The sequence below is a fragment of the Papaver somniferum genome, chromosome 5 (genome assembly GCF_003573695.1).
Source record: "Papaver somniferum cultivar HN1 chromosome 5, ASM357369v1, whole genome shotgun sequence".
NCBI lineage: Eukaryota > Viridiplantae > Streptophyta > Magnoliopsida > Ranunculales > Papaveraceae > Papaver > Papaver somniferum.
Window position 1 is genome coordinate 126,146,516 of NC_039362.1, and position 15,642 is coordinate 126,162,157.

Sequence of the window (15,642 nt, forward strand, 5' to 3'; positions counted from 1 at the left end):
GATCCTTTATTTCCCTTGCTTCATTATATATTTTGAGTAGTAAGAAAGTGTAATTATTTTTGACGCATACGACAGTGATCAACAATGTGGGACTAATAATCTCAACACATCCCCTCACATGTATCCTAGTTGGGTGTAACACGTGGACAATAAATCGGGTGACGCGTAGTAAAGACGCGGTCAAATGACTCGTCGCAAATAGCCTGCTCTGATACCAAGTCAGAACTTGATATTGGGTAGAATGTCTTCTACACTGAATTCGTAGAGACTTGGATGTTATTTATATTAGAGATTCATACAAGAAGTTACAGATATTCATGGAAAACAGTTCAACAACTAACCTATAAGAACGAGTAAATAACCAACTTAAGAGACCGAGTTACTTGGCCATAAACTAGCACAAAACTGACAGAATCTTGCGACTGACTTGACTAAGCACAACTAGTTGTTGTACACTTAACAGTAAATGTTGTACTTGGAATTGTAAAAATGACGAAATTTGGCAAAAAAAAGAAGAAAAAAAAGAAATGTCCGTCATACCCGACCAACAAAGCTCCTGCACAAGTAGTTCATGGCTAGGCCTGTCAATGGTAGAATATCCGTCGGATATTTAGAAATCCGATATCTGACATGTTAAGCACTACCAGATATTCGATATCCGACAATATCCTATAGGATATCAAAATCAGATATCGATTCCGATAGGCTAAGCTGTCGGATATCCGATAATATCCGGTTATAACAAAAAAGCTTAAAAACCTTTGTAAAACATTTTCATATCGGATACTAGACTCGAAATTAGGATAAATTACAAATAAGTTCATATACTATCGGATATCGGATATTAACATTTCGGATGGGGTCTAATCCGTTTCCGATATGTTAAGGAAGAAATATCCGATCTGATATCAGATATCCGATAAAACGGATAAAATCCTATAGGATCTCGAATACTCGGAAACGGATACCGAATATCGGACAAATATTGACAGGCCTATTCATGGCCAAGGATTGAGTGTCGTTTATAAACCAAAGCAATAATTTCCTTATGGGACAAAATACCTTAGTCCTTGGGCCAAAATATGTACCACCCAAACAAAAGAACCGTTTTTTGGGACCATGATTTTTTCGTGGGGGACCATGATTTCATTTTGGGTAAGACATTAGAAGTAAATCTAGGTCACCCCTTATCTAGATATTTATATTAATACCTAAATTACCCTCCTGATTAATTTTGGGTAATGATTAGTTAGTGTTAATAATAGTTAATGTAATGATTAGTAAAATAATTAAGGTAAAGATAATTAGTGAGATTAAAAAATCAGATGATTTTTTTTAAAAGAAGTAGAATTCTTGAGAGAGTAAAGTTAGATAAGATGAAGAAGGAAAACATGAAAAACGATGGATTTTACCAACCACAACCGGAGGGAGAGTATTTGGGTACCCAGGTATGCTTCAAACTTAGATAATGTTGGTTGAATTGCTCCAAATTTTCAAAAAACTGTAACTTTTTTTAAAGTAAATTTGGGCTTCTTCGGTTGCCTTATGTGAAGAACAGGTTATCGAACTCATCTGAAAGTGTAGTTCGGTTACTTTTTCCAAACACACAGGTTACCGAACTCGCTCTTTAATGGAAGTTTTTAGTCGTTCGGTTAACAGACATGTTGCCGAACTTTGTTTATAGGATTTATAGATTAATGTTCGGTTGGTTCACAAACTTTAACCCAATAACATATCTAACCGAACTCCACATGTATGCAATTAGTGAAGAGTTCGGTTTGTTAAGATTTTTTGCGAACAAACCGAACATAGTGGGACAAGTTCAGTCAAATTGAAACTCAACATAGTAGGCAAAATACCACAGTTCGGTTACATTGGATTTTTTTTTTTCTTTTTGTAATACAGATAGAGTTCAGTTACTAGATAGTTTTAGAAATTTTTGCGAACCAACCGAACAAAGTAGGAAAAGTTAAGTTCGGTTAAATCATAACTCAACATAGTGGGAAAAATAAAACAGTTCGGTTACATTGGTTTTTTTTTTTTTTTTTTTGTATTATGGGTATAGTTTGGTTACTAACTAGTTTTAGAATTTTTTGGGGACCAACCGAACACAATATATTGGTTTTCAATGAGGAGTTCGGTTAAAACTATTTTTTGCGAACCAACCGATAACCGAAGTGTTTTTCGTGTTCTTGGTTTCAGAATGTTCGGTTACAAAACTAGTTTTTTTTTAAAACTATTCCTAACCGAACATGCCACTTTAACTTCCATTTAAACCATATTTTGATGATTTCTACTCAATTTTTCCAATCAAAGAACGAATTAAAAAGATTGATGAGTTTTTCAATCGAACGAGGAACGTCAAGGAAAGAGAGAAGAAGCAGAGAATAATTTTTTTTTCAAAACTAAAAAATTTCGATTCCCCTCCTGTTTTTGATTTTGATTTTGATTTTGATATTGGTTAATAAATTCATTTAGAGTATATATGATTAGATTTATATAGTTATTAAGTTAGTTTTAATTTAAATTAAAATAAAGGATAAATTAACGTGTATTTACCTAACTTTAGGACACCCCTTATAAATATAGGGAGGTTGGTCTAATAAGACCATGGCCCCTAAAAAATGATTCAAACAAAAACACTTGCATGTCCCAGAGCCCAGAGGTCACCACTACAACTCCACACACGATCATTCATAAAACAGAAGAAGAAACATTCCTCTTTTCATTTACGCAACAGTCTCTCCCACTCCCACTGTCTTCTTCACAGAAGTAAAATCCATTTCCCCCAATTTCTCAAAGACAAGCTGCAGAGAGAATGGAATATGATATTCCTTGATGATATTGGCTGATGTCTTAAGGTTAAGTATTCTGGTTAAAATCTCTTATCTGTGGATTAACATTTTGAGTATTTTTGTTTTCCTTTCAAATTGGGGGTAACAATATAACAATTTAGACAGTATTTTTAACTTGTGAAATCATTGTTTTTGATGGCAGTTATGATCAATTAATTTTCATCATTATAAATTTTATTGGTTTGGAGTCTTCTTTTTTTCCCGCTTCTGGAAATTTTCCCTTACCGATTAAGGAAACCGAGGCTGTTAAGGAAATCAGGTTTATATCAGGATACTTGGTTATATTAGGTTACTAGGTATCACCCCGACCTACGGCGGGGACTCAACCTTTTTCGTTTTCGTTTTGTTGTTTGATCGGCTGGTCCGTATTCTACCAAAATCTTTTTTAGTCATTCGCAAAACTAATTAGATTATAACGGTCAAACATCGAGCTTATAAGTTAGTTCGGACTTGCGTCCCTAGTATTTGTGATTGTGTCAAATTAGCCGGGGCTTACAGCCCCGGTCGTGGTCCCTTGAGGATACCATAGTATTTTGTTGATCGGGTCAAATTAGCCGGGGCCGTGGTCCCTTGAGAATACTATAGTATTTTGTTGGTCGGGTCAAATTAGCCGGGGCTTACAACCCCGACCGTGACCCTTAAACATTCCCTAATGTTTTGTTGGTCGGGGTTGTGACACTTAAATCTAGCACATAAATCTTTACCATGTTTTTTATTTTATTTGTTTTTTAAAAATAGTTTTTAGATTAGTTGAGGCTAACTTAAATTTTCTTGAGAAATTATGGTACAAATCATTATGCTTATTGGATGATTGAACGTTCGATGGACCAGAGTATATCTGGTGTATACGAATAATCTTCATGGAGGGTCATCCACCAAACATAAGCCAAACAGACCCTTAGCCATATGTTTTCCGTGAAGATGTATTAGTAAGGAGATATTTGGTTGCATTAAACATAAAACCTCTTACCCAATTCACTCCTCTTCCTCTATTAAGTTTTCTTTCTTCTCCTTTCCTCTTTAGACCAATTTTTTTTTAAATCATCAGCTCTGTTTTCTTTTATTTCACCGTATCCATCCTTTAAATCATCCATAATGATAACTTAGTATTAATAACTCAGTATTATTATGATATAGAGAGACGAAGTTAATAATTAGAAGTCGTTAATGGAGGAGAAGAACTATAGATAGAAGACCATCTGTTGGTGAAACCGTTAAAGAATGATGCTCTTTTGTTCTATAAATACATCTACTTAGTGTTAGCATATATTAACGGAAACTTAGTCAAATTAGAAAATCCGACGCTGCAGTCAAATTAAGAAATCCAAGGATCCGACGACGTTAAATAATCTTTTGAATCATATTTTTATTAGGAAGCCAAGGGATCGAACGGACGTCTATATAGGACATTTAACCGATCAATCTCTATCGTGGGATGACGAAATCGATGGTCGGATTTGTAAGGCTACACACACCACTTCTTTTTATAATATAGATTGAGTTAAGTTTTAGGAAATTTATGCTAGAATGTCTTAGTACTATTTAGTATATAAAGGCTATCAAGCCTTAGGTTCTTAATGTCACAAACTCTTATTATTCTCTCTAAAAAGTTTTATGATCTTACAATGGTAGCAATTGGAATAGATTTAGGGACAACATATTCATGTGTTGGTGTATGGAAACATGACCACGTTGAGATTATTGCGAATGATCAAGGAAATCGCGCTCCCCCTTCTTATGTTTCTTTTACAGATACTAAATGTTTAGTTGGTGAAGCTGCTAAGAATAAAGTTGCAACCAATCCCATCAACACTGTTTTTGGTAAATTTTTACTTCCATTTATATGTCTAATTTCATGATTATGTTGGTCTTTTTTTTTTGTCTGTCATCTATTAACTGTATTAGCGATCCGACATTTTTTTGTTTGTCATTTTCTTTTCATGATTATGGGTTGGAAACGATCGTGGTCAATATACAGTTAAGCATGATGGTGATCAAAGCGAGCCGAATTATCCAACTAATATCATTTGGAGCCATGATTACCCTAAAAAAGTCAATTTATTTCTTTGGCTTCTTTCGCATGATAGAGTAATGACGGCGGATAAGATTTTAAAAAGGGTATGGATATCTCTAGTGTTTGTCGTTTTTGTGAAGAGGATAATGAATCGATCTCGTACTTGTTCTTCGAATGTTGGAGAACACGAAGAGTATGAGATTATTTTGTTAAGGGGTGCCACTTCCTATGGACATGCGATCCTAACATCACCATATCTATGAAGACTTGGAAGTTTAATTGGGGAGATGAAAGGCTTGGTCGAATATGGAATAACATCCCGGTTGCAATATGGTGGTGCATATGGAAAGAGTGAAATGCTAGAATCTTCAACAACAAAAAGAAAGCTTTGGCAAGCCTAATTAAAGATATCAAATTACAAGATTTCTTTTGGGCCGAATCAAAGATAAGGATGTTAGGGCTTACGACAAATATAGTGATCTCTTTATGGGACTCCTTGTATCGGTCTCCGTAGTTTTTTGTGGTTTTTAATTGGGTAGCCGAATCCCCTTTCGGCTCCCCTTTTTTGTTCGGTTGTAATCTTTGGGTTGAGGTACCCCTCTTAAGTGCTTCTTTTCAATGAATTCTCTTTTCGACCGATCAAAAAAAATATATTACTCTATTAGCAATTTCTGTGTTTTGTTCTCTTAATCTGTATACCATGATGAGATCATAGCCTTTAGAGTTAGCATATCGATACGATTGTCTGAGTTTGTTTTCTTTTATGTAGATGCTCTTCATAAATATAGGATCAAGAAGAAGATAATTCTTATTATGATAATCTTATCAATTCTGGTTACACTGCTCATGTATATATAGAGCCCAATATTATGATAAAGCAAAGATCCTATATACTAGGAAACAATATATTATCCTTAAATAAGGATATATATTAACACTCCCCCTCAAGTTGGTGCGTAGATATCACACATGCCCAACTTGTCCATAAAACTCAAGTATTTTTTGCATGACACTCCATGTGTGAGAATATCTGCAAGTTGTTCTTCAGACCGAACCGGTGGCAGCTCAATAATGTTGTTGTCCAGCTTCTCTTTGGTGAAGAACTTGTCAACCTCCACATGTTTAGTACGATCATGTTGAACAGGATTATGAGCAATATCACGCGCAGCTTTGTTATCACAATACAAAGTAATATGATCCTTGAGAGGAACCCCCAAATCCTTAAGGAGAAGCCTCAACCACAAAGTTTCATAAATGCCATCTGCCATACCTCTGAATTCAGCCTCTGCGCTTGATCGTGTAACAATATTTTGTTTCTTACTTCTCCAAGTAACTAAGTTACCTCCCACAAAGGTAAAGTAGCCTGCAGTAGAACGTCTTCCATCTATTTCTCCTGCATAGTCAGAATTTGTATATGCCACAACCTTTCTATAATCTTCAATTTTAGAGAATAAAATTACTTTTCCAGGAGCAGACTTCAAATACCTCAAAATACGTAATACTGCATCCATGTGTTGTTCACCTGGATTGTGCATGAATTGACTAACAACACTGAGTGCATAAGCAAGATCTGGCCTTGTGTGAAATAGATACATTAATCTCCCCACAAGTCTTTGATATCTCCTTTTATCAGCAGGAACTTGATCAGGTTCAATACACAGATTTACCTTTTCTTCTAAAGGTGTATGGATTGGCTGACATGCCCACTTCTTTTAGCAGATCAAGAACATATTTCCTTTGTGATAAGAAAATTCCTTCACTGGATCTAGAAACTTCAATCCCAAGGAAGTATTTAAATGAACCAAGATCTTTCATTTGAAATTCCTTTGATAAGTATCTTTGCAAAGATTTCCTCTCCTCTGGATCATTTCCTGTCACCACCATATCATCTACATATATGATAAGAGCAGTAATTTTATCCTTCCTTCTCTTTATGAATAAATTATGATCAGAATTACTCCAACGATATCCAAAGTTCCTCATAGATTTGGTGAATCTACCAAACCAGGCCCTTGGAGATTGTTTTAGTCCATACAATGACTTGTTTAGCTTACATACCTTCTTATCATGAGATCCTGGAACTGAAATACCAGGTGGGAGCTCCATGTAAACTTCTTCAGTTAATTCACCATGCAAGAAGGCATTCTTTACATCAAACTGTTGCAAAGGCCAATCCAAGTTTGCAGCAAGCGATAACAATACTCGTACTGTGTTTATTTTCGCTATTGGAGCAAAATTTTTTGTATAGTCGATACCATAAGTTTGGTTGTACCCTTTAGCAACTAATCTTGGTTTATAACGTTCAATCTCACCATTTTCCTTGTATTTAATGGTGAAAATCCAACGACACCCCACAATCTTTCTTCCTTATGGACAATCAACATAATCCCAAGTATCATTCTGAAAAAGGGACCTCATTTCTTCTTCTATAGCTGCTCTCCATGTTGGATCATCTAATGCTTCCTGCACATTGTTAGGAATAAAAACAGTAGATAGTTGATTCACGAGTGCCTTATTAGCTTTAGACAAACGATGGTGAGAGACATAATGACTCATAGGGTACTTAACCTTACTAGAGATTTCAGGTTCATATTTGGGTTTAGGAATACCTCTGTTTACACGTTGTGGAATTTGTCTCCGAGATTCTTCAAGAACATCCGTAGCAGACGATTGGTTTGGTGTTTCATCTTCTTGAGGTAACATAGACTCTGGAATCTCTTCTATCATAACCTCATCTTGAATCTCTATATCACGATCTAATACTGTACTTTCTGTTTCTTCTCGTGAAGAACTTTCATCAACAGATTCTCTTACCATATCATCAGAGTTGACAATAACAGATACATCAATTTCTGATATATCTTCATCATAGTTAAGAGTCTGAATTTCCTTATGGTACTCCCCCTGAAGTTCAGACTCACATGAAAAATACATAGTATCTTCATGAAATACAACATCCAAAGTAACAAACATTCTTTTGGTTGGAGGATGATAGCAACGGTATCCCTTTTTAGTTGTTGCATATCCCAGAAATACACACTTCAGAGCTCTAGGAGCCAACTTATCACGTTGGTTCTTGTGCAGATGAACATAAGCTACACAACCAAACACATGAGGCGGAAGATTAGGAACAGTTGGAGCCACAACTGCTTCAGCAAGAGCTTGATGGGGTGTTTGAAACACAATGGTACTGGATGGCACTCGATTGATAAGATATGCTGCAGAAGTAAGTGCTTCTCCCCAATACATCAGTGGCATATGTGCTTCTATCAATGAAGCACGGACCACTTCCAGTAAGTGACGATTCTTTCTCTCTGCTACTCCATTCTGCTGAGGCATATTAGAGCAAGTAGTTTGATGAATAATCCCGTGTCCCTCAAAATAATGTTGAAGGTCAGAATCCATATATTCACCACCATTATCACTACGAAGTACTTGAATCTGTTTGTTGTACTGAGTGTTAATCATCTTATGGAACTTTTGAAACAAGGCGGTAACTTCACTTTTGTTTTTCATGAGACACACCCACGTCATTCTAGTGCAATCATCAATAAAAGTAACAAACCATCTTGAACCACTCAGGGTAGTAGTTTTAGATGGCCCCCAAACATCAGAGTGTATGATCATAAAAGGAACTGGACTCTTATTGAATGATAATGGAAAAGAAGCACTATGGCTTTTTGCAAGTTCACATACTTCACAATGAAAACTAGAAATATCAAGTTTTGCAAACAAACTAGGAAATAATTTTTTAAAATAACCAAACGGCGCATGTCCCAATCGTTGATGCCATAAAAAAAATTTAGATTTTTGTCTCTCCCCCTCAGAACCATCAGCAAGAAGAGTTTGACGCAGCTTATCCGAACTACTTGACACCAAATCCAGATAATACAACTTCCCACGCTTAACACCATAACCAATCGTTTGCTTCCTTGTGATGTCCTTAAAAACACAACAGTCAGGCCAAAATATCACTACACAATGTAAAGTATTAGTTATTTGGGAAACTGATAGGAGATTACAGTCTAATGTATGAACTACTAAGACAGAATCTAAGTTTAAAGTTTCAGTGAGAGATATTGACCCTTCACCAGTAATTTAAGCTTGTGAGCCATTTGCAGTAGAGACTGTTTGTAAGGATGGTTTAAGGGGAGAGATTTGTTTATAATCACATGTCATATGGTCTGTGGCACCGGAATAAACTATCCATGAATTATTCGAAACAAGTGAAGAAACATTTTAAAACTTACCATCGTTACCTGTCCTTGCTACTGATGCAGATATTACCATGGAATCCTTTCCTTTCTTTGTTGAAGCCATTGGAGCACCAAAAATTTTCTTTGTCTCCTTCTTCCTCTCCAGATGTTGATCCCACCAATCTGGATATCCAACCAACTCGAAACACATGTCAATTGTATGTCCAGATTGATTACATTGCGTACACTTAAGTGATGACTTGTCCACCTCAGTCTTTGAGTATCTCTGAAAAGACCCTTTTTGATTGTACCAGTTTCGAGTTGCCATAGCAGCAGGTTCAACTTCTTCCGATTCTTTTGCCATCGTTGTACGTCGAACAGATTCACGACGAACGAGTGCATAACATGATTCCAATTCAGGAATAGGATCCTTTCTCAAGATTTCACCACGGATTTGTTCAAAACTTTCATCTAATCCAGCAAGGAATATATGCACCCTTAGGCGCTGAATTGATTTTCGATAGGCTTCAATATCATTAGAATTCTCCATAACCACCTTGTCACGATGATCCAGCTCTCCAAATATTTCAGTTAGTTCTCCATAATAAATTGAGAGTGCTCTGCCATTTTGTTTTGCCGAAAACGCTCGTCGATTTAGAGTAAATACCTGCATCTCATCATCTCCATCATAAAAGGCTTTAGATAATGCATCCCAAATCTCTATAGAAGTAGGTAACCGAATATATCTCTTCATGATTTCAGGTGACACAGACATCAACAACCATCTCTTGGATCTTTCTCGGTAGGTTTTCTTGTCCTTCCCATAATAAAGGAGGTTTTTTCTTTTTCAGCAATATGCATCTCCATGATTTGTGACCACAAATCATAGTTTGTTTCATCAAGAACAATCCCAGGCTTGAATACTGCACCTTCAGATTGAACGATAATAGGAGCAAATTTGTTTTCCATCTTCCCTTTTTGTTTTGATTTATTTTGGTATAATTCTGAATCACTACCCATGAATCAAGAACTCTAGCTCATAGATACTATCTTCATAAATATAGGATCAAGAAGAAGATAATTCTTATTATGATGATCTTATCAATTCTGGTTACACTGCTCATGTATATATAGAGCCCAATATTATGATAAAGCAAAGATCATATATACTAGGAAACAATATATTATCCTTAAATAAGGATATATATTAACAGATGCGAAACGTTTAATTGGTGGGAAAATCAACGATACCACTGTTCAGAGTGATATCAAGTTATGGCCGTTCAAAGTAATTGCTGGAGAAGACGAGAGACCGATGATTCAAGTCAGTTACAAGGGCGAGGAAAATTTGTTATCAGTTGAGGAAATCTCATCCATGGTTCTCATGAAGATGCGAGAAACTGCCCAAGACTATCTCGGTACAACTGTCAAAGATGCTGTTGTAACAGTGCCTGCCTACTTTAATGATTCTCAGCGCCAAGCTACTAAAGATGCTGGTAGGATTGCTGGCCTTAATATACTGCGCATCATTAATGAACCAACGGCAGCAGGGATTGCTTATGGTCTTGATCACAAGGTGAATGAACGCCAGAAGGACATTAGTGGAAACCCGAGGGCACTTAAGAGGTTAAGAACATCATGTGAGAGAGCAAAGAGATTTCTCTCATTTACTACTCTGGCAACAATTGAGGTTGATGCTTTGTATGAAGGAGTTGATTTTGAATCATCCGTCACTCGTGCTAAATTTGAAGAGTTGAACATGGATTTGTTCAGGAAATGCATGGAAACTGTTGAGATGTGTTTGATGGATGCTAAGATGGACAAGAAAAGCATTCACGAAATTGTGCTCGTAGGTGGTTCCACTAGAATTCCGAAGGTTCGATCTTTATTGCAGGATTTATTTTATTGAAGGGAACTCTGCAAGAACATCAACCCTGATGAAGCTGTGGCTTATGGTGCTGCAGTACAAGCTGCTTTTATGAGTGGCGAGGGTGGTGAGAAGTTGAAGGACTTGGTGTTGTTGGATGTCACCCCTCTTTCTCTTGGTATTGAAATAGTTGGAGGTGTTATGAGTGTGGTGGTCCCAAGGAACACAACCATTCCCACCAAGAAACAAGCGCGTTATACTACCACCAAGGATGATCAAATTAAAATAGATTTTCCGGTGTATGAGGATGAGAGAATTAAAACTAGTGAAAATCACAGGTTGGATACGTTCGTGTTAGAAGGAATTCCTCCAGCACCTCGCGGTGCTGCTAAGCTCACATCATACTTTGATATTGATGCAGACGGTATATTAACTGTGACTGCCAAGGACAACACATCAGGTAGCACAAATATGATTACAATTCCAAATAGCAAGAGGAGGTTGTCGTCCGCTGAGATTGAGAGGTTGGTTCGAGAGGCTGAGAAATACAAGTCTGAAGATGAAAAATACAAGAACAAGGTGAAAGCAAGGAACTCGTTTGAGGATTACGCATACCACATCAGGAACATGGTCGATAGTATCGGAGAAAGGCTAGCATTGGATGATGAGAAGAAGATCAGGCATGCAGTCTACAATGCCATTCAGTGGTTGGATAGCAATGAACTCGATAACTTAGACGACATCAAATACAAGATGAAGGAGTTACAGAATGTATCCGAACCTATCATAGGTAAGGTGCACCAGCTGGGCGGTATTGATAATGGTCCTTCAACACAAAGGCGGCAGTGCTGTAGCAAAAATCGGGAAAAAATTGAAATCTTTTTTTAGTTTCTTCTGATCACATTCTCAACATAGAAGTGATAGTTTTTTTGTTAATGGGTAGTTGCAGTAGCATGTATTAAGAGTGGAGTTGCAGCTATATAAGCCGCCAAGGTTGTAAGGGAAGGTTGTCGAATTATGAATTCTTCTCTCTTTATGCCTTCTTCTCCTTGTAATCCTCAAAACAAAACTTCTTTTGTCTCCCAGAGGTCACCACTTAAGTCCGTGCACAGACCATTTGTAGAGCAACAGTCTCTCCCACTCTCTTCTTCATACTACTCCTTCTTATGTTGCTTTTACTGATACTGAACGTTTCATTGGTAATGCTGCTAAGAATCAAGCTGCTATGAATCCTATCAACACTGTTTTCGGTAAGACTTAAAAGTCTTTTAGTTCAATTTTTATGTCTAGTCTCATCATCATGTTTACTTTATTTTATATTTTAGGTTCTTCGAATTTGCATTATTATGTTTATGTTGTTTGTATTATTAGACTTACTGAGTTTTTTAGGTTCTTCGAATTTGCATTATTAGTTCAATTTGCTGATCAAGAGAGTTTTGACCTGCCAGATGTAGAATAGAGGTGTCCTTGTCCTATTGCTAGATAATCTATCTCTTTTAAAGACTTGCTGAGTTTGATATCTTTTATGTAGATGCGAAACGTTTAATTGGTAGGAAAATTAACGACACCACTGTTCAGAGTGATATGAAGCTATGGCCCTTCAAAGTGATTGCTGGAGATGACAAGAGACCTATGATTCAAGTCCGTTACAAGGGAAAGGATAAATTGTTATCAGCTGAGGAAATCTCATCCATTGTTCTCATGAAGATGAGACAAACTGCCGAAGATTATCTTGGCTCAACTGTTAAGGATGCTGTCATCACAGTCCTTGCCTATTTTAATGATTCTCAGCGTCAAGCTACTAAAGATGCTGGTATAATTGCCGGCCTTAATGTACTGCGAATCATCAATGAACCAACGGCGGCTGGAATGGCGTACGGTCTTGATCACAAGGCGACTGGCAAAAAGAAGAAGAATGTTCTTGTCTTTGATCTTGGTGGTGGTACATTTGATGTTTCTATACTCACCATTAACGGGAGAAACTTTGATGTCAAGGCTACAAATGGAGATACCCTCCTTGGAGGAGAGGATTTCGATAACAGAATGGTGAATTACTTTGTTAAAGACTTCAAAAGGAAGCACCACAAGGACATTAGTGGAAACCCAAGGGCACTTAGGAGGTTAAGAACATCATGTGAGAGAGCAAAGAGAACCCTTTCCTCGACTACTCAGACAACAGTTGAGGTTGATGCTTCGTATGAAGGAGTTGAATTTCAATCATCCATCACTCGTGCTAAATTCGAAGAGTTGAACATGGATTTGTTCAAGAAATGTATGGAACCTGTTGAGAAGTGTTTGACAGATGTTAAGATGGACAAGAACAGCATTCATGAAGTTGTACTTGTAGGTGGTTCCACTAGAATTCCAATGGTTCAATCTCTATTGCAGGATTTCTTCAATGGAAAGGAACTCTGCAAGAATATCAACCCTGATGAAGCTGTAGCTTATGGTGCTGCAGTGCAAGCTTCTATTTTGAGTGGTGAGGGTAATAAGAAGGTGCAGGATGTGGTGTTGTTGGACGTCACTCCTCTTTCTCTTGGTATTCAAATAAAAGGAGGTGTTATGAACGTGGTGGTCCCAAGGAACACAACCATTCCCACCAAGAAACAAGCGTTTTATGTTACCACCGAGGATAATAAAATTAGTGCGGATTTTAATGTGTATGAGGGTGAAAGAATTAGAATTAGAGACAACTACTTGTTGGGTACCTTCGAGTTAGAAGGAATTCCTCCGGCACCTATTGGTGTTGCTAAGATCGCAGTATACTTCGATATTGATGCAGACGGTATTCTGACTGTGTCTGCCAAGGACAAGGCATCAGGGAGCACAAATATGATTACAATTACAAATAACAAGGGGAGGCTGTCGCATGCTGAGATATTCAAGTCAGAAGATGAAAAACACAGGGAAAAGGTAGCGTTAAGGAACTCCTTTGAGATGTACACTTGCAAGATAAAGAAAAGGATCGATAATATTGGAGGACTCTATCATGGGAGGATAAAGAGAAGATCGAGGATGCAGTCAACAGTGCTGTTCAGTGGTTGGATAGCTATGAACTCGGTAACATAAACGACATCAAAGACAAGATGAGGGTATTACAGAACGTATGCGACCCTATCATAGGCGAGGTGTACCAGTTGGGAGGTACTGGTTATGGTCATTCAACAAGTAGGTGTAATATCATGTGATTTATCTGTTTAATCTGATCACATTTAATGTCTCAACACTTGGTTATGTCATGTTCCTTTTGTTAGGATGGATGGTCGGTTTTTATGAAAGGTTTTCCAATTATGAATTGAAATAGTCTTCATCTTCTTTTGTTCTAATCCTCTAATTTCCACCCATCTTTATCTTATAATCTGTAATCATCAGAGATTGGAGTTGTTTTTTAGACCTTACCATGGTGACCAAAACTGAAATTGATGGCTATGCTTGTAGCTATGATGAATGCATTGACAGCAACAGAAACAAAGAATATATGCAGCTGAGTGTCACGGCACATGTCGTTCACAATTTATATACAATTCTCAATTTGCCACAAGAGAGGAACCGTCATTCCTCCTTTATAAGCTAATAGACTTCAAATCAATTTCCTGATCATCTCCCAAACACAACTTCTGTTTCTGTCTCTGAGGACCTATCAAATCGTAATAACTTCTGTTTCTGCTAAATTCATGCTATCACCCTGTCAATGTTTCTTAGCTTCTACAAATATTTAAACACATTGCCCAGATGACAGAAAATAAAATTTAACCTCAAGTTTATTTACCCAACCGGACTCCACTAATATTCTGCTCGTTTAAATTCGAGTTTCATATTGCAAAGTTGCTTCTTTACAACAAATAAATAAGCCATTCCCACTATTATCACGGTTAACGCAGAATGCACAGTGCATTTAAAAAAAAGGTTCAGAACAAGGATCAACAACAGGAGTTCAAAATCATCCTATAATTTCTAAACCTGATAAAAAGTTCGAAAGTATTTAGAACCTTTCCATAAAATGCCTAACTAACAACAACGAATTTGATTTCTACAATATAGTGCTTGCAGAATGACGACAAAGTGTAAATATTTTCTGATAAACTAGTAATATTTCCCAGTTCCCCAATGCATCCTGCAAGAATGGTGAGGGTTTCAAGATCTTTCTACGAGTTTTTCACTGACTAACAAAATATTTATAATCCCTTGGCTGACTAACTTAAATATCTACAAACCAAAATGGTAACAAAAAAAAGCTAAACAACCTTGTTATAAGAGGGAGTAGGATCTTGATCTAAGAGTATGACAGAATCATTAACAGTGCAAAACAACTGCAGAAATACTCGGCAAAAAGAAAATTCTGTAACTAAATTAGTAAATTCATTCAGCTCAAACCCCAAAAAAAACACAGAAAAGGCAAGTAACTTGCTGCTAACAGGAAAAAGTCACCATCAATTATCCCCAAATAATTACGCAGTCACTCTAGGTTTCTATGGCAATCATAAACAACATATCCAATTCAACACTTGGTTTCATTTGATACTTCAGCTGAGAGTTGGGGAAAAAACTTAGGATAACCATTATCGATGTATCAGAATTTAATCAAAATTGACCACATAAGCAAAACCTCCTCAACACGTTATACAACCGCCAATAAGTGAACACAAAACAACTAACCTTGTTTATGCAAGCATCAATCAACTGAAATTGTTTATGTATTGCTTAACGTCT

The 15,642-nt window shown here is 36.8% G+C and overlaps 1 pseudogene; it reads left to right on the forward strand.

Moving 5' to 3' along the window:
* The first annotated feature begins 4,480 nt into the window (after window positions 1–4,480).
* On the forward strand, window positions 4,481–14,120 carry LOC113279562 (annotated as a pseudogene).
* The last annotated feature ends 1,522 nt before the right edge of the window (window positions 14,121–15,642 follow it).